This window comes from Gymnoscopelus braueri (genome assembly GCF_963280865.1).
Source record: "Gymnoscopelus braueri genome assembly, chromosome: 11".
NCBI lineage: Eukaryota > Metazoa > Chordata > Actinopteri > Myctophiformes > Myctophidae > Gymnoscopelus > Gymnoscopelus braueri.
Window position 1 is genome coordinate 37,833,745 of NC_137613.1, and position 20,047 is coordinate 37,853,791.

A 20,047-nucleotide genomic window follows, 5' to 3' on the forward strand; every position below is an offset into this window, starting at 1 on the left:
ATGAGCTTGTAGATCTGCTATTTTAAATGAGTGGTGTGACAATATGTGACCCACACACACACCCACCTCATCTCAGCCCTAGTTTCTCCTGTTAGTGGCTAGTAGTCTGTTTATTAATCACAAATGTTCAAATTTTCATAGAATATGGTGGAGGTGGATTGTGACACAATGTTATAAAAAACAATCATGTAGCTAACAAAGCTAGCTCTGAAACATGACTTCAACCTGGTGTTTGCACTTTATCCATTTACGGCCTGTACATCTACATAAAAGTTTGAGAACCACTGCCCTACTTCATCATACAAGAGTGTCACACAATAAGAGTAAAAATAGCAGATCTACAAGCTTCCAACGTGTCTTGGTGCTCCACTTTTCTATGTGAAGGACCCGCAAAATGATATGCATTTGGCCGCAGACCCCATCTCAAAATATGTTGTTCCAGGAACTCCCAGAAGCACATATCGGAGTTAAAAAATGTTCGCAGAGGACCCCCAATATGATATGTATTTAGCAGCGGACCCTTATGTCAAAATATGTTGTTCCAGGGATCCCCAGAAGCACAGATCAGAGTTAAAAATGTTTGCAAACTTTCAAGATTTTTCAAAAATAGCAGATCTACAAGCTCACTTGGTGCTGCGCTATGATCTTGTATATCTGCTATTTTTGGTATACAAAATTCAGGCATGCCTAGCACTTATCACAATATAAGTAAATCAAGCTATCGATATTGGCAATGGCTCCTTAAACACTGGCTCTGGATTGACCCAAAGACACTTAGGCACACACAAGTGAGCATGTATGTTTGTTTGTCAGGTACTTATTAAAGCATACTATCAAATGGAAATGAATATACTAAATAATACATTGCATCCACAACGTGAAAACACAGCAACCATACCAATTGACTACACCACTGTACCAGAATGCAAACAGTCTTACTTAAGTAGGGGTGCTGTTAGTATACTCCTTCTAGGTGACACAGTAACTGCCTTTAAAACGAAATTGTGATTTTGAGAGACCAATTTCATCCAATCAGGAGAGAGAACTCATACAGGACAGCCTATACAATCAAGTTATTGATTATGATTGGATGAAATTGCCAACCCACTCTTTATTTTTGGTTTAAAAAGGACCTGCAGACTGAGACAGGGTGTTCCGTGTTACTAAACAAACACAAAGCAATGATGGCTATCAGCATATAGCTTTCTATAAACTGGACAGTAGCAAAGAAACAGTGCCAAGATAGATCTTGAAAACTGTCATATTGTGCTGAAACATTGGCCACATAATAGATAAGACAGGCACAGAGGAGACACAATCAGGGCCTGTTAATGGAAATCAACAATGGGTCATTTATTCAACCCCTAGCCACACCTCTAATCACCCCCTTATTATCACCTTTCAGTCAGCTGACAACTCTATAGAAAGTTGAAGCAACAAATACTTTTCACCTGGATACCAGTGGTTCAAACTATTGTAATATCAAAGAACTTCCATTTTTAGCCAATGCATTAGACCAGACCCCCATAACCTAGTATCTCTGTGTATGTAGATGTAACCAAATAGACCCTTACGGGTCCATTTATATTGTATCCAAGGGTTACATTTATACACTCTAGGAGTTAAACACCACACAAATGTTTGCAAATGTTCAAGATTTTTCAAAAATAGCAGATCTACAAGCTCATAGTGCGACACTCAATGCCATGTTATGAGCTTGTAGATCTGCTATTTATGAATAGGCAAAGAAATGTAAAATTACAGATATGTTCCCGGTCTTTAAGGGTAATACAAAATGTGTGCATGCCAGCCACTTCACAATATATAGTAAATCAAGCAGAGACTATTTGTTCCAATTGTGAAATATAATGTAGGTTGATTTTGGGAGACCAATTTCATCCAATCAGGAGAGAGAACTCATACAGGATACAGCATATACAAGCATTGAAAGTGATGACCCCAATACAAATTTAGGTTGGTTAACTTAAACAAACCTTGCAGTTGTGTGTCAGGTAGGGTCTGTCCCTCAAACACGGCTGTCCAGTGTCCACCCACAGGACCTGTTCAGAAATATAGTATTTTAGGCACCAAAGTTACATACATCCACATAAAACTATACTACTATCACTTGAGGACAAAGTAAGTAACCACTGTGTCAAACTATAGCTTACTCCTGGTCAAATACTTTCAATCTGTTTAATGCTTTTTATCACATGGTTCCAGAGAATCTACAAGCTCACAGGTGAACTTGTAGATCTGCTATATTCAGTATATAGTTCCACATCTCTGCTGAGATCTACCCATTGTTTAACCCATTAAAAGCAGGAACGGATCTGTGTAACCAGTTTAACCATTATTTTATACTTTGGCTTTTAAAAAATAGCAGATCTACAAGTTCATGGCGGGGCACACAGATGAAGTTAAAAATGTACGCAGATTTTCAAAAATAGCAGATCTACAAGTTCATAGCGTGGCACTCGGTGTCGCACTAGGTCTGTGGCAAAATACTTATCAATTTGGGGTCCATCAACATATAAAGGTTTGAGAACCACTGATATTACTGTAACCTAAGTTTAAAAAAAAAACTATTAGGATTTAGAAGACATTTGTTGATTCCCCAGAAGCAATGATTTGAGATACAAAAATATATATTCAAAGATGTGCATCAGTTTAAGATTTAAAAAAAAACATGTATAGCAGATCTACAAGCTCATAGCGCGGCACTCTGTGCTGCACTATGAGCTTGTAGATCTGCTACATTTGTTTGAAAAAAACCTAAGTTGCTACATCAGTGGTACTCCAAATATTCCATGTGAAAGACCCCCAAAATGATATGTATATGGTAAGACTCCCATCTCAAAATATGTTGTTCCAGGGACAGTTAAAAATGTTTGCAAATGTTCAAATGTTAGCAAAAATAGTAGATCTACAAGCTCATAGTGCGACACTACCCAGAAGCAATGATTTGAGATACAAATGTTAGCTTTTAAATACATATTCAAAGATTTGCGTCAGTTATCAAGATTTAAATAAATATATAGCAGATCTACAAGCTCATAGCGCGGCACTCTGTGCAATCAGTGGTACTCCAACTATTCCATGTCAAGGACCCCCAAAATGATATGCATTTGGCTGCGGACCTCCATTTAAAAATATGTTCTTCCAGGGACCCCGAGAAGCACAGATCATAGTCAAAATATGTTGTTCAAGGGACCCCCAGAAGCCCATATATATATATATATATTTGCATTTGGCCGGGGACTCCCATTTTAAAACTATGTTGTTCCAGACCCTCAGTCAGAAGTACAGATAAGAGTTAAAAATGTTGGCACATTTTCACGATTTAAAAAGAATAGCAGATCTACAAGCTCATAGCGTAGCACTCGGTGCTTGTATATCTGGTATTTTTGAAAAGCCAAAGAAATCTGAAATGACAGAGATGCATCAGCAACTATACCAGAACTGTACCAGAATGCTGACAGTGTTATTTATGTAGGGCTTCTAGTATGCGCCTTCTGGGTTAACACAGTAACTGCTTTCAACACCTTATGACCGGGGACACATCTGTGTGTCAATTTTAGATTTCTTTGGCTATTCAAAAATAGAAGATCTACAAGCTCATAGCGCGGCACTGAGTGTGTGTCACACACCTCATCTCAGTCCTACATTCTCCTGTTAGAGGCTAGTTGTCCATCTTAATCACAAGTTTTAACAGAATAAATATAACAAGCAAAGTCAATTAAAAACTGAATCTTGTTATATAAGCAAGGTAGTCACATACTGTACATAGAATGCTGAGAGACAGTGTAGTGCCTTATGCTTTAAAAAAATACACAAGTATTCAAAGGCATCTACAAATATTTGCCAAACATATCAAATATAGTCAGAAAAGCAGAAATAGTAGATCTACAAGGTCACTTGTAAAAAATAATATGCTGCACCATGAGCTTGTATGTGCCATTTTTTCAAAATCGTGCCATTTTGAGATGGAAGTCCACGGCCAAATACATATCATTTTGGGGGTCCTTGACATGGAAAAGTTGGAGCACCACTGATTTAGCAACATGTGTTTTTCAAATTATTTATAGAATATATATTCAAAGATTGGCACAATTTTTCAAAAATACCAGATCTACAAGCTCATAGCGCAGCACCGAGTGGCACGCTATGAGCTTGTAGATCTGCCATTTTGACCCCAAGACCATTTCCATAATGGCAACATTAGATGATTACAAATGTGTCAGGTTTGTATGTTAAACAAACCTGGCTTGCAGTAGTTAGTCTGGAAGAGGTCTGTCTGCTCTCTCTGTCACCAACAAACAAGATCTCCACCACACCTGCAAATGAATTAAAACATTTTTTATTTTAGACAAAAAGTTAAACTGAAGAAGATATATTTGTTATTGATTTACATAGACAGCTGCTCACACCACATCTTATCTAGATCTACAAGTGAGCTTCTACATCTGCTATATTCAGTTGTTTAAATGTGCTTTCCATTGAGGTCATTTATTCTAAGCACAAAAGTGAGCTTGTAGATCTGCTACTTTTCAATCTGTAAAAATATTGCGCGCACACACACACACACACACACACACACACACACACACACACACACACACACACACACACACACACACGTGTTTGCACTTCCATTTACGGCCCGTACATCAACATAAACGTTCACATTTCAAATATAAAGTGCTTACCTCATGGCCACGGATGTTAAAAGTATGTAGGGGCCCACAGAAGTACCAGTATGTTCCGTATTGTTCAATAAAAAGCATTTTAATCCGATCGGTGGCCAGTCTCAGCATTTCCCCCATGCTTTCAACCGTGTGACCCTATCGGTTGCGATGTGTATTGCACTCTGATACAATATAACTCTATGATAAAATGGCCACCGATCGGATTAAAAGTATTTTAATTGAACAATACGGAAAATGCGGGTATTTCTGGGCAGCCGTACATAATCGTAACATTCGTGGCCATCGGGTAAACACTTTGTTTGAAATGTGAACGTAGATGTACGGAACAAAACGGGAAAAAGTGCAAACACCAGGCTGGACTTCATCCATGACGATGCAACGTTAGCTTGGAAAGTTAGCGCATATCGGCTAATGGATGGATTTTATACTATAATATACAAATTATATTATTACTCACCTCACACAAAAGACGACGAAATGAAACTCCTCCGAAGAAAAGCTGTAGATCAGTGATATGATGTAAAAGTAAATGAAGTTTAATTGTTTGCAATTTGTCTCGCCACAACGTTACCGACCAGCAAACAATTCAAAGTTCTGAGAAGGAAGGAGAAGGGGGGCGGTCCATGTGTGTTCATGGGGTTGCCAGATTTTGCGACAGAAACAAGCAACCAGGTCTATGAAAACAAGCCCAAAAGAAGCGAGCCGCCCTTCGCCCTTTAAACACTAGGCTATTTGAAAAAAGCAGATCTACAAGCTCACAATTCCTTGTGATAAGAAACTGCACTTTAAGAAAGAAGGCCAAAAAGTAACAACCACAAATATTTAAGAGCAACTTTAAAGAGAAAGTAGCCAACATTCGCTTATAATAAGCGGACATGGCAACGTTGAGCGTGTCTCGTTACATCATCCGGCCGGAAACACAGTTTCACACATTAGTTCCGCAAATTCGTGCGTAGGTCTAAAAATTCCGGCCTCAGCCACCAGTGTTGCCACATTGCGCGAGAGATATAAGCAGCCAGGTCTATGAAAACAATCCCAAACGAAGCGATTAGCTCACATGAGCACTCTAACCCTATATACATTGGCTTTTTGAAAATAGCCGATCTACAAGCTAAACACAACACTGCATGTATGAATGATAGAGCAGCAGCATAAAAACACATTTGTCCAACTTTCTGTAAGTATATATATATATATATATATATATATATATATATATATATATATATATAATTAAAATATTAATAATCATATACATGTAATACCTAATCAAATATTGTATTAATAATAATAATAAAATAAACAGCAGCCAACTAAGCTGAATGTCTGCATGATAGAACAGCATTAAAACAAACGTAAATGTAACTAAAAAAGAAGTTAAGAAGTAGAAAAATATTTTGTAACCTCTGAAAATGATCCTTACATAAAATAAGGAATATTACTGAAATATTTGTATGTAATTATTTAGTTTGGTATAACGAAAAACTGTAAGAACATAAAGAAACAACAACAACAATAATAATAATAATAATAATAATAATAATAATAATAATAATAATAATAATAATAATAAGAATTGTAATAATAATAATGATAATAATAATAATAAGTATTATTATTATTATTATTATTATTATTATTATTATTATTATAAAGCCAGGTAGATTCCTACAAGGAACTCTCAAATGTCTCCTAAACATTTTATTTTAAATTGAATTAACAATAAATATCAATTAAATAATAAAAGTTATTGAAAAATAAAATAAAATAATCCAAATTAAGTCACATGCTTTTACATTTGTTGTCAGCCCCTCCCACTAATTGTGCAAGCCAATTACATTTTGACATGTCATCAGAGATCATGAGTAACTTTACATTTTGTTACATTTTGCGCATTTGTGGCGCCCCCTATGGATCAAAGAAATGCTTTTGGGGATTTGTTGAGTAAACCATCCTCGACATGTGATTCAATTTTGGGATCGATTGGACGTTTCGTTCGTGATTTTTGGCATTTTTGGTAAAACGGGCCCCTCCCACTAACTTTGGAAGCCAATTACGGACGAACGGTAAGGACTATCAAAATGCCGTTTGGATATATTTATCGCATGGGTCCATAGATGACCTGTACCGATTTGTGTGAGACTTGGACAAAATTTGTAGGAAAAGGAGCAAAAAGTGTGTTTTGAAGAAATTTCAAAATGGCGGAAAATCTATCCAGACGCAAATGGGCGTGGCCTATATGGGGAGTTGCGTCATGACCCAAGGAATCCAGGGGAAAAGATTTTTTGATTTTACGACCTACGGTTAAAGAGTAATAGGCAAAAACGTAAAGGGGGCTGTTATAGCGCCACCATGAGGCCGACTGGTGTAATTCTTTTTTTAATAATTTCGGATTAAATTATAAACCTTCCCTTCAAATCTGGTAACTCTAGCTCTTACGGTTTCTGAGAAAAAAAAACTTGAATTTGAGTTTTTTCACTTTTCCATTAAAGTGGATGGGGAAATTTAATGCACTAATAAATCAATATCAATAAAACTATGCAACCAATCTCTTAGCAAAATACAAGCACACGATTCCCGGTGAAGCCGGTCATTTTGACATATGGCACTAAATTGGGAAAAAGAAACTGTGGGAGGAGATGCGCGGCAAAGTATTGTTTATCTGGAAGATGAAATAAAGTATCCCTAGAACTATAGTCTGGTTGCCCTGTTAGGGCAACCACACTAACTAGACGGGTCGCAATTCTGGGAAATTGCAAAGTGTGGTTGCGCCGACGCCGGTCGCAGGTCGGCGCCGCCGGGACTTGAGGAATACGCTTGGAGGAATACCGTCGGAGGCCGCGCGACGTGCCATTCGAATTTGGTGCTGATTGGATCCTGCGTTCGTGATACATGGAGTTTTGATTTTAAGAAATAGGCCCCTCCCACTAAATAAATAGGCCCCTCCCACTCATGTAGCGGGGCAATGACAACGTCCTGTAACTCCTGAGATCACCTGCTTTTCATTTTGAGAGGAGTGATCCCCCAAAAATCATGTTTTTGCATCAAACGGTTACGTTTTGTGCATTTGTGGCGCCCCCTATGGATCAAAGAAGAAATGCTTTTGGGGATTCCTTGATTAAACCACCCTCGACATGTGATTCAAATTTGGGATCGATTGGACGTTTCGTTCGTGATTTGTGGCATTTTTTGTAAAACGGGCCCCGCCCACTAACTTTGGAAGCCATTTACGGACGAACGGTAAGGACTATCAAAATGCCGTTTGGACATATTTATTGCATGGGTCCATAGATGACCTGTACCGATTTGTGTGAGATTTGGACAAAATTTGTAGGAAAAGGAGCAAAAAGTGTGTTTTGAAGAAAATTCAAAATGGCGGAAAATCTATCCTGACGCAAATTGGCGTGGCCTATATGGGGAGTTGCGTCATGACCCAAGGAATCTAGGGGAAAAAATATTTTTATTCTAGGACCTACGGTTCAAAAGTTAAAGGCCAAAAACGTAAAGTGGGCTGTTATAGCGCCACCATGAGGCCGAATTATATAATTTTTCTTTAAATAATTTTGCACTAAATTATGAACCTCCCCTCCAAATCTGGTAACTCTAGCTCTTACGGTTTCTGAGAAAAAAATACTTGAATTTGAGTTTTTTCACTTTTCCATTAAAGCGGATGGGGAAATTTAATGCACTAATAAATCAATATCAATTAAACTATTTAACCAATCTCTTAGCAAAATACAAGCACACGATTCCCGGTCCAGACGGTCATTTTGACATATGGCACGAAATTGGGGAATAAAAACTGTGGGAGGAGATGCAGTTTGAAATATTGTTTATTAACATTGTTCAAGAACAATGTTAATACTAGAATTGTCGCAATTCAGGGCAATTGCAAAGTGTGGTTGCGCCGACGCCGGTCGCGGGGTCGCTACCGCCGGGACGCGAGGAATACGCTGGGAGGAATACGCTGGGAGGAATACCGTCGGAGGCTGCGCCAATTACATTGTCACGTCACTCCTGAGATCACTCGCGTTTCATTTTGATCCCCCCAAAAATAATGTTTTTGCATCAAACGGTTACGTTTTGCGCATTTGTGGCGCCCCCTATGGATCAAAGTGGAAATGCTTTTGGGGATTCGTTGAGTAAACCACCCTCTACATGTGATTTAAATTTGGGATTGACCGGACGTTTCGTTCGTGATTTCTGGCATTTTTGGTATAACGGGCCCCTCCCTTTAACTTTGGAAGCCATTTACGGTCGAACGGTAAAGACTATCGAAATGCCGTTTGGATATGTTTATCGCATGGGCCCAAAGATCATGTGTACCGATTTTTGTGAAATTTGGACAAAATATGTGGGAGGATGAGCTAAAAGTGTGTTTTGAAGAAAATTCAAAATGGCGGAAAATCTATCCTGACGCAAATGGGCGTGGCCTATATGGGGAGATGAGTAGTGACCCAAGGATTCCAGGGAAAAAGACATTTTGATTTTACGACCTACGGTTCAAGAGTTATAGGCCAAAACGTAAAGGGCGTTGTTATAGCGCCACCATGTGGCCGATTAGTGTAATTATTTTTTCAATAATTTCGGACTAAATTATGAACCTCCCCTCCAAATCTGGTAACTCTAGCTCTTACGGTTTCTGAGAAAAAAAAACTTGAATTTGAGTTTTTTCACTTTTCCATTAAAGCGGATGGGGAAATTTAATGCACTAATAAATCAATATCAATTAAAATATTTAACCAATCTCTTAGCAAAATACAAGCACACGATTCCCGGTGAAGCCGGTCATTTTGAAATATGGCACAACATTGGGGGATAAAAACTGTGGGAGGAGTAGCACGGCAAAGTATGTTTATCTATAAAGAATAATAAAGTTCATCAAGTACTATAGTCTGGTTGCCCTGTTAGGGCAACCACACTAACTAGACGCGTCGCAATTCAGGGCAATTGCAAAGTGTGGTTGCGCCGACGCCGGTCGCGGGTTGCTGTACTCATTGAATACACAGTAGCATTGGCATGGCTGCAAAAGACATGTTTAGACACACAATGTAATGCGTAAGAATAGTTGCATTTTAAATAGTTCATTTCACTGCATTTACTTATTGCTATGTACAGTGGTATGCAGTTATCACTGTAAACCTCAGCATAATGACTGCTTCGTGTCCATTAATGTAGTGTAATGCACATTTGTGCATTTTAAGAGTCTACTGCTTTTGGAAGCAAATGGATTACACGTGCGTAAGAAATGCCCTGTCATGTGGTTGAAAATATGTCAAACACATGCTGAGTTGTCTGAATGCTTGACGTGCTTGACATGCAAGATTTGTAAAGGCTGGTACCTTTATCATAATGTTTATATACAGTTGTCTCTCTTGTATTTCAATGAAGTGTTATAGTTCTGAGGTTGTAGTAATGCAGGTGGCATATAATGCTCCTTTCACAGTATATCTGCTAATCACAGGTTATTGTTAAGTGGAATACACGGAGGGTTGTGTAGTGTAGGATAGTTAGTTTAGCTGCTTGGGAAGATGTGACCACTGGTGTATTGGCAAAAATGCAGAGGCTTTTTCTTCTCTTTATCATAAAACTGGGTTACAGAAGACTGCCCAAAAACAGTCCCAAAGTGAGAATAAAACAAGTATTTTCGAAGGTACATTCCAAAGCAACAAGGAATAGTATGTCGAGCATAAATTAACTCATCAACTGCATCAAACATACTGAGCTGATAAACTAAAGCCTCACTAATCAACACACCTGGGCTAAACTAAATTAAACACACCTGGCCCTGTACTGTAATTAGCTGCCAGTCCCACTCCCTGGCAGAGTATAAGAAGACACAAAAATGGACTCCAGACTGCAGACTGTGGACTCGAGACTTCATGTGAAGATGAACTCTCGCAACCCCACCATGGACAATTCTGCTGAACAGGAGGAACCTGAACACCATGGTATGTTATTTGCCCTTCCTCCTTTTTCACCCCCCCTTGTCATATTTTCATCATTAACACAGAAGTGGCAATATATTCTACTGTAATTTGACCAGTAGCTTTGCTGTACATTTATATCATGTCAGTGTTGTCTCATGTATTGTTTTAAATAGTGTGCTTTAACCAGAGTGTTCATTTGCTAATGGTGTGTGCTGTGTGTACAATTCCTGTTTCCTATTAGTCTGCTGTGTTAAGTTATTCTAGTGTCTCTAGTTTGAGTGTTATTGTGCTTGAAGTGTCATTGTCACTCCTTGGTCAATTAATATTGATACACATGTATAGTGCATTTACTTTTTTACTGTTATTTAAACACAAGTACATTGAAATGGCATGTTGATATGTATTGCAGTAGTCACATTTCATTTTTTTTTTTTCAAGTACGTCATGTATTGATTTGTTTTTCATATGCAACTTGCATGTTTTGTTTCCTCAGCAAAATCTATTTGGATTGTGGGTTCGAGCCTAATCTCACGTGCTCGTCCGAGGGCAGTTGCAACGTTTGGTGCCAATCTGTGCCTGCCTGCACAAGTCTCTTGGTTTGGCAAGGGTGGGATGCGTTGGACGGATGTCATCCCCAAGGTCCTGAAAGAAGTGGCCAACCAACCTCCTCCTGATGTCATATTATTGCATGTTGGTGGCAATGACTTGGCTAAGACAAAACAGATTAAAATTGTCCAACGAATGAAAAAAGATATTTCCTGGCTCAAATGTAATCTGAAAAACACTGTCATTGTATTTTCTTGCATCATTGAAAGACGGCAATGGAGGGGTGCCAGGAACTTGGCTAAAATAAACAAGGCTCGTATGTGGATAAACCATGAGATGAGTAAATTCATGAACCTGATGGGTGGCATTGTGATTGAACATCCAGATATTAAGTTCAATGAGGCCGAGCTGTTTTTAGCTGATGGTGTACACCTGAGCTTGACAGGAAATGATATTTTCCTGGCTGACCTACACGCTGGACTGCAATGTGTAGTGTAATGTGCAATTTTTTTAATACATTGTAACCCTTTTTTTTCACCCAGTGCCAATTTATGTAATCCTGGGCACTACACTCCAACAACCTATAATTGTTAGTTGCCTTAGGTTTGACATTAAAGACTTGAATATGCTATTGGTGTTTTGTGTTCACGGAATCTATTTTCACATAATACTAACATAGTCTAGTCCCTGTCGAACAGATGGTGTTTTAGATTTCAGAATACTTTGTTAAAGCAACCTTGCTATTGTTGAAACTTATTGTTCTGATATATTGTGAGGAGAAAATACCCTGTGTATATAGAGTAAATGGCATATCTGCTATTTGCAAACAAGTTGTAATACTCAGACATTTCATGTTTCCCCACTTAAATTATGTCATGTTTTGAGAGTAAAGACTTTTCACCCAGTCTGATAATAGATATTAAATACCTTTTAGTACTTGGGAATGTCTCACCATATACATGTGGAACCATTACGATACTTGGCTAGTAGCTGGGTTGAAGCCATACCATTTTGTATATTGTAAGATGATACTCTCCAGCATATCAGGCACATCAATGTTACTGAAATGGTGTCAATACCACTATTGTTAAGCCTACATTGTGACAGACTTGTCATCACCAGGCAGGAGTTTTGGATAAGCTCTAATGTCCATGTAGATTGCTTCACAATTTTACACACAGTACAGGGATTGAAGTCCATTTTGTCCAGCAGGCAGGGATAGTCTGACAACACTTTCAATTAGAAGCTTTGACTCTTGCATGGATCAAACCGTTATGTGGGTCAAATAAATTAAAACATCAGATTGTAGAAGGCAAGAATTATTGTCAGTTAAACGAACTTATGTGTATGGGCTTAGGCATTAATGAGAGTTACATTCCAAAGTTGCACTTTTTGTTCAGGTTTAGTAGTGAAGAACCCTTCTGATTGTGAATAGTAATAAAAATTTAAAAAAACACATCTGTATTCATTGTAAATGTTAAATACATGTGACTAAATACATTACCAAACATATAGATTCACTTTTCAAACACATGGCAAAAAGAAAAATAAGTAGAGACAAAGCAGAGCAGATATAGTTTAAAGTATTTATTAACACAATTGTATTATTGGTACCTTTACTGTAAGCAACACCATTCATATATTTGGTATAATGTCCTATCAATTATTTTTACTATAGTTAATGATTATGGTCATATTATATGAGTTATTAGTGACAATTAAACAATTATATTTTATGATAACTATTACAATGCCTGTAAACAGTTTATTATTGACAGATATATTATTGATGCTATAATGGTTATTATTATTACTACTATTACTGTTATTGTCCAAAATTATATTCTAACCTTTAAGTAATTTCAATATTTTCCAGGGTGAAGCAAAAAACCCGCCTCCTATTTCAGCCAATTTAGGAGTGCACGGGGAAAAAATTCTTGCACCGACCCCTTTGTTAAAAAAGGCGATCAAGCAAGCTCCTGGTAAATATATTAAACAAACTAATAAATGTAACATTCTGAAAAATAAGTAAAACTTTTAGGGCTGCAACTATATTGATTAAGTGAATTATCTCAAAGTGTATTTTGTAGACATCTAATTTTGTATTTATCAATGAATCAATGTGTAACATTTTCCATAATTATTTTGGGATTACATTAATTAGTTTAATTAAGAAATTAAGTCCTATTTTAATGCTTGTATATTGGCTGTTTGAATAAAATTCAATTTTTTGACAACATTTATTAAAAAATAATTTAGTCCTAATAAGTGTTACAGTCTTACAGCCCTAAAAACAAATGGTGAGTTAAAACATTTACAACATGCACATGTAAATATAAGGTAGTGGGTCATGAAAAGGCAGTATACAATCCAAAATAGTTTGTTATGCATTTTTTAGAATTGATTATTTTATGTGAGTTTGTTATTAAATTCAGGGATGGCCAATATTGTGTTTATAGAAATTGGGTACTACCGGTTCACGAGCCACAACATAAATGGAATGCAATTATCTTAGAAATATGACAATTATTCACAAAGAACATTCCTGAAATGTAGAAAAAGGTTAAAGGCAAAAAAAAATATCAGTGCTGGACGGCTTCTGAAAAACAGGGAAACAAGTGTTAGTGTTCTTTTCAAACAAATACTTCACAATCAGTAGTTATGAAAAAAGACAAAACAATGCTACAATATGAATAATACTAGCAACAAGAGAAAAAAGGTGAGATTTGGCTGCTGTGTAATGGGAGATTCCAAAGTATAGGTGCGGCTACGATGAGGCCCGGTCACCTTTGGTTTTGAGGATAGGGTTGGTGAGATTGGTGTTGGTGAGAATGAGGTAGCGTGTGGCTATGAATAGGTTCCAATGTTTGCATTTTGTTTGTTCCTGACTGTGGCAGATGGGACTGTGAATCAGCTGCCCAAATAGTGGCACCAAAGAATGAATGCGTACGTGTGACTCTAATAGCCCACGCAGTTCCTACATTTCTGGTGACAATATTTGGGCTGCTGATTCACATGTTCCAGTGATATATCCAATGACAGGGTTGGTGATCAAGAGGTTCCATTGTTCGCAATCCTTTTGTTATTGAGTGCGGCAGATGTGATTTATAAGAGCAGGTCAGAATGCGTTTGGTGGGAAAGAGCACGATGTCCTTGAAACTAAGGTCTACATGGTTCCAGTGTTTGCAAGCTTGTCTTGCAGGCTATGCACTAGTCCTGATCGGAGGATAATACGCAATACACAGGATCATGGTAGCTGTAGTACGTACGTAGTACTCCAGACTGTAGACATTGCTCTGGTCTTGAGATGTAAATGTGATCCAACAGCGTGTTTTTGTCAGTAGTCTTCTCCTTGATCAGTTGTGTGTATCCTCTGGACTCGAGCAGCATCGCTATCGGAGTACCTACACTGGCCAGTAGATTTTCGTTGAAATCACCACAGACTACGATGGGATGGTGGTCCATCACTTCTAAGGAGTCCAGAAGCGCCTTCAGATTTTCCATGAACGGGTCATCGTAACGTGGTGGTCTGTACACTGCAGCGATCAGAAGCTTGACAGGGGACTCTATCTTGACGACCACAAACTCGAGGTTTGTCACATTGTGTAGGTAACGCTTTTCACATGCCTGTAAATGGTCCTTCACATACACAGCGACGCCACCGCCATTCTGTTCTGCACGTTCAGGACGGCTGGTGTACGAGATGTGCTTGTTGCGGCTGAACATGGTGTATCCATCCAATTGGAGACTGTCAGCCACAAAGGAGCCGGTGAGATGCGTCTCGGTCAAGCACAGGACATCTGCATGGGTCAGTTCGTGATGTTTTTTGATGTCCTGAATGTGTGCCGGTAAACTTTGCGTGTTGTGATGGACAATCGCGAGTGTTTGCGCCTGGCCTGTCGTCTCTCGATACTTCAACAGTGGCATAACACTGTCCAGTGAGGCGGTCTTCATGGATTCCAGGGCAGCTGTGATTGCAGGATCAGCATAGATTTTCTTCGCATCGAAGTCAATGATGTGCAATCCTTGCAATGACGTTGTCCTACTGAGGGCAACGTAGGCCATGCCTGGTTGGAAGATCCGTTTCAAGGAAACCACAGCAGATTGTGTAGTCATGCCTTGGACTTTGTGAGCTGTGCAAGCATATGCCAACTTGATGGGAAATTGCCTACGAAGCGTGTTATTGCTCAGGTGTTCCTCATATCTCTCGACGTACACTTGTGTACTGCCAGGTGTAGTTTTCCGGTATTTCTGTCCTGCTTCAGGCTTGTCTACTACAAGCCAAAGCTTGGCTACTCTACTCCCGTCCTCGTTTACGTGCATCTCTACACTAGCCATCTTGCCAAATGTCCCGTTCACAAGGCCATCCTCCACATCTATGTTCCTGATGATCACGATTGGGGCGCCTTCTGCAACCTGCAAGTTGTCAAGAAGATCGTTCTGCTCTCCTGTACAGGGACTGGCAAGGCGAGTCTTGTGGTTATGGACTTGCTTGTAGTCTTCCGCGGGTATGTTGACGATGTGGCTGTGGAGCGCAGACAAAGATTTGGCGTTGTGTTCGGACACCTCTTTGTTGGTTGCGAAGATGTGCACAACATCCTTAGGACAACGGTCACGCACAGTCACTCTCTGAGCAAGGAGTGCTTTGTCTCCGTCACTCAGCGGATCCTTCTTCGCTTTGACTCTCAACCTATTCAGAAGCTCTGCGTAGGGCAGATCATCTTTCTGTCGCATGATCTCGGTCAACGTGATCATCTGAAAGTGTTCGAGCAGAAGGTCCGGTTGGCCTTCCTCGAGCACACAGAGCGGTTTCCCACTTGACGTTGGAGGGAGCTGGTAAAAGTCGCCTACTACAAGTACCGACATGCCGCCGAATGGCCTCTTACTGCCTTTAATCTCTTGCAGTCTCCAGTGGATGTAGATAAACATAGCCTTTGAAATCATCGACACCTCATCTATGACGATGATCTCCGCATTTCCCAGCTTTGCCCTCACGTCATCCAATTTGTTTCCCAGTCCTATGTAGGGTGGTTTCAGTTTTCTTGGCAACTTCAACAGGGAATGCAGTGTGTTTCCTGCGATGTTGTATGCCGCAGTTCCTGTAAACGCAGACAGCAGCACTGTGGGCATGGATGCATCCGTCTCCTCAAACAGTCTGGGGAGTCGACGGAGAATCCGTGATGCCTCACCGTAGATGCACTTGATCAGGTGTGATTTGCCAGTTCCAGCACCCCCAGTGACAAAGAAGAAGAAGGGTTCGGGTTTCTGGTCGAGTACGCTCTTGAAGCACCATTCACGTACAGAGTGAAAGATGGAGGCTTGCGTCCGGTTGAGGTTTCGACACATTGAACGCAGATAATCGAGGCTCATTTGCGGAGCCGATACCCTGTGACCAACAATTGTACCCACCTCTTGACAACTGAACTCTGGGACGTCGTCTTGTTCGTCGTCTGCCTGTGGATCTTGATCTTGTTCGGCAAGACATTCCATCCGCTCGAGCTCATTTTCTGGGGCAATGTTGGCCCACGCATCTTCCGCAGGGCCATGCTTCATGAATTCCTCTAATGCTTCTTCCATCGATTTGCTGTGTTTTTCATACCTCATTTTGTTCTCATCAACAATGGCATTTGCGCGGCATGTCCATTTTTGTCCAGGTATTTTCACAGACGCAGAGTCGTAGAACTCCTTGTAGGTGGGGAAGATTGCGGTTTTCAGTGTGGTCTGATAGCGATGCGGAAGGTAAGCCTTCAGCAAGTTGCCGAAGTATTTCTCGGGGTCCTTCTGTTCCGAGAATTTCGCGTATCTGATAACCGCGGGTCGGCCATCCGTCGAGCGCTTCTTAATGGTTCCCATGTTGTCAGACAGCTTCAGGCAATCTGGCTTTTTTGCTTCGCTACCGTACACAATCCTGTACTCGGATGCAAATTCTGCTAGACACATGTTGTCAAACACCAGTGTTTTGGGTCTGGCGTTGTATTTGTCAAGAAGCCCTGACATCCACACTTGGTTCGAATCGGCTGGTCTTTTCTGCAGCAAGCTGAGCGGGAGGCTCATTTTCATTGCATTGTCATCCGTCGGGAGGAAGACAACATCGCGGGAGCATTCCTTCAATGGCAAGCTGCAAGTTCGGGCCACTGCCTCCTGAGAGCTAACCTGTCTGTTTTTCACATATGCGTGAACAAGCTCGTTCATTGCACCCCTCTCGGTCACTTTTGTGGGGTCTATGCCTTCGACTACTTGTTTCAGAAGCTCACCCATCTCATGTTCGGCCTTGGATATGTAGGACAGCATGTATGAGATGCAAACAAAGTGGTCCAGGACAAACTGGATATCCATGTTGGCATTCCAGGCCTCCAGCAAAACTGGGTTGTAGTTGTTCACATAGCAGTCCTTGACTCCACGCTTCATCAAGAGGACCTGGACATTCCTCAAGTCTTCAAGATAGCTGTCGTACTCTTCGTGAGTCAAATTGCACTTTGCCAGCAACTCTGAGAGGTCGGTCAGTTCTGATGGCAAGTCCAGAAGTAGATCATACAGAGGTTTGAGTTTGGCCAAAGCAGCTTGTGCTCTTGCCCTCTGTTGTTTGCCTATGCCTTCTGTACTCTTCTTTGCACTTTCGTTTGTTCCTTCATTTCCTCCTGTTGCGCCCCTTTCGTCTTCATCCGTGACTTCCTCCGTTGGATCAACTGGCGTTGGGTTAGTTAACCAGGTTGTGTCCACTGGTGCCTTGGGGAATCCAAACCTGCATGTCTTGTTACCTTTCTTACAGGACTTTGTGTGGTTTTTGCTGTGCATCTGAACTTCTTGGACAATTCGGTGAAGCACAGGATTTTTGTTTGGATCAGGCAGCTGGCACGAAATGTAGCGGTCCGCAAATTCGCATATCTTCTCGTCCGAGTCTTCTCCGAGTTTGGGGGCGTCGGCTACCCACATTAAGGCGTGAACATGCGGCGAACCCCGGTTTTGATACTCGATTCTATGGAACCAGTCTATGACGTGTCCGATTGGGCGAGCATCAGACCGCAGCAGTTTTGAATACGCAGAATGAACTCGCTTGTCAAACATTCGCATGGTAGTCACTGCATTGCTTCTGAGGATGTCGCATTTCTCATTCCAGTCCAGCTTGTCAAAATCCACTATTTGGCCTTGCTGTGCTTTTATTGCCGTTATGACCTCTGGCCATCTGAATTCTGCAGCACTTAAGGTCAAAAAGAAGGTAGGTGGGCCTAACTGACGGACCATGGCAAACAAATCATACATGGTCTTCTGCCAGTAGGCTGGCGTCCCCCTAAGGGGTTGCATGAACCTTGTTGCATCCCGGTTTCTGACCAGTCTCTCAACTTCATGCTTGTCCTGCAACATCTTGTTGCAGATCCTGCGACCATCCTTGGTAAAGGGTTTGCCCTTCCTCAATTGAATTGAGATGGTGTTTTTTGCCAAGTAGGTCTCTGTAACAAACTGGGCAAAAAAGAGATAGCTTTGGTCTCTCGCAAAACGATCATCAACATTGAAAAGCCTTGCGTTGAAGTACCTGCTTGGTGTCAGTTTGAGCTTTCTCTTCCGATCCAACGTGTTCTCTCCAGTTGGAAACAATGTAGGGAAGGCCCTTGCTTCGAGGTTAGGGGCTGTGCTATAGCTGACAGGCCTGTTTCCTTCAGCTGGGGCGATGCAGAATATGCCATCTCCGTATGTCATTGTCTCTTGTCCAATGTCATCCGGTTCCAAGCAACTGTCCAGGCCATGTCCAGGTCTCAGCGCATCTTGCTCATCTTGGGCAGTGGGTGGATGTTGATCCACTGTCCGTGATGGGTCGAGAGTTTCAGTCGCATCGGCTACTTCCATCATTTCGGCGTCGTCACAACTGTCCATGACTTCGTCTGTGCCTGTCTGTTCAACAGTGGGTAGGTCTTCAAGTTCAACAGTGGGTAGGTCTTCAAGCTGGCCCTCCACATTTTCATCGTTGATGCTCTCATCATCTCGGATTGTGATGTTTTTGTAGTCGGGGTGTGTCTCGATGAGTTTCCTCAAGCCCAGTAAGACATTGGTCATATTGACAGTGTGAAACAAATGATGGCCTTTGTACCGCAGACGTCTCTTCAGTTTCACCCTGTACAAACGGGATGAGTCGAGCCTTCTGGGTAGGGTGTTTACTGTGGTTTCCACGTCTGCTGGCACGCACACCACAGCACCATATATAGCACTCTGTTTGCCTTTAGGAAGTGTGAGAATCTTGGCAAATGGAATGTCTAATGCCGATATTTGTCTTTCCAGCACATTGAGTTGGCGGAGCTCTGGAGGAATGGGTGCAAGTTCCAGGTTGTTTGCAACAGCCAAGCGTGGCATTCTTCCTGCTACTACACTGTTGTGACAGCATTTACAAATCCACTCTTTTCGCCTTTCTTCGGGTACGGTACAATCTTCCGGCCCTCCACATTGATCATCACACAAATGAAGGTATTTGCCTGTCAAGCAGGCAGCAACCACGGCGGGTTTTCTCGTGTATTTTGACCGATGACAAACATACACTTGCTTAGAGAAAAGAGTCCGATGGCACGTTGTACACACAAAAGTTGGTCCATGTTTTATGACTTTCTGGAAACTCGCTATAGCGCCTCGTAGTAGCCGATCCTTTTGGGGTGCGGGAGCTAAATCTATATTCACAGTAGCTAAATCTTTCCTGCTCAGTTGGAGCAGGACATCACATAAGTCCTTGTATCTTCTTCTTATTTTCAAAGAAGCGCGAATGTCACGGCGCATCTTGAAGAATGGGTCCGTTTTGCATCTGCGGGCCATGTAGGACTTCATGCGTTCCCTAAACTTTTCCTTGAACTCATCTCCTTTGAACCTCTTGGTCCCATAAGC

General features: G+C 40.8%; 2 protein-coding genes across 2 annotated transcripts in view; one reads left to right on the top strand and one right to left on the bottom strand.

The window, feature by feature from the left end:
* LOC308095172 (progranulin-like) overlaps positions 1 to 20,047 on the top strand; it is a 75,299-nt gene that overhangs the window by 37,573 nt on the left and 17,679 nt on the right. The gene's annotated exons all lie outside the window — the stretch shown is intronic.
* Positions 1 to 20,047, bottom strand: part of LOC308096022 (uncharacterized protein) — a 33,307-nt gene that overhangs the window by 11,737 nt on the left and 1,523 nt on the right. The window lies entirely within an intron of this gene.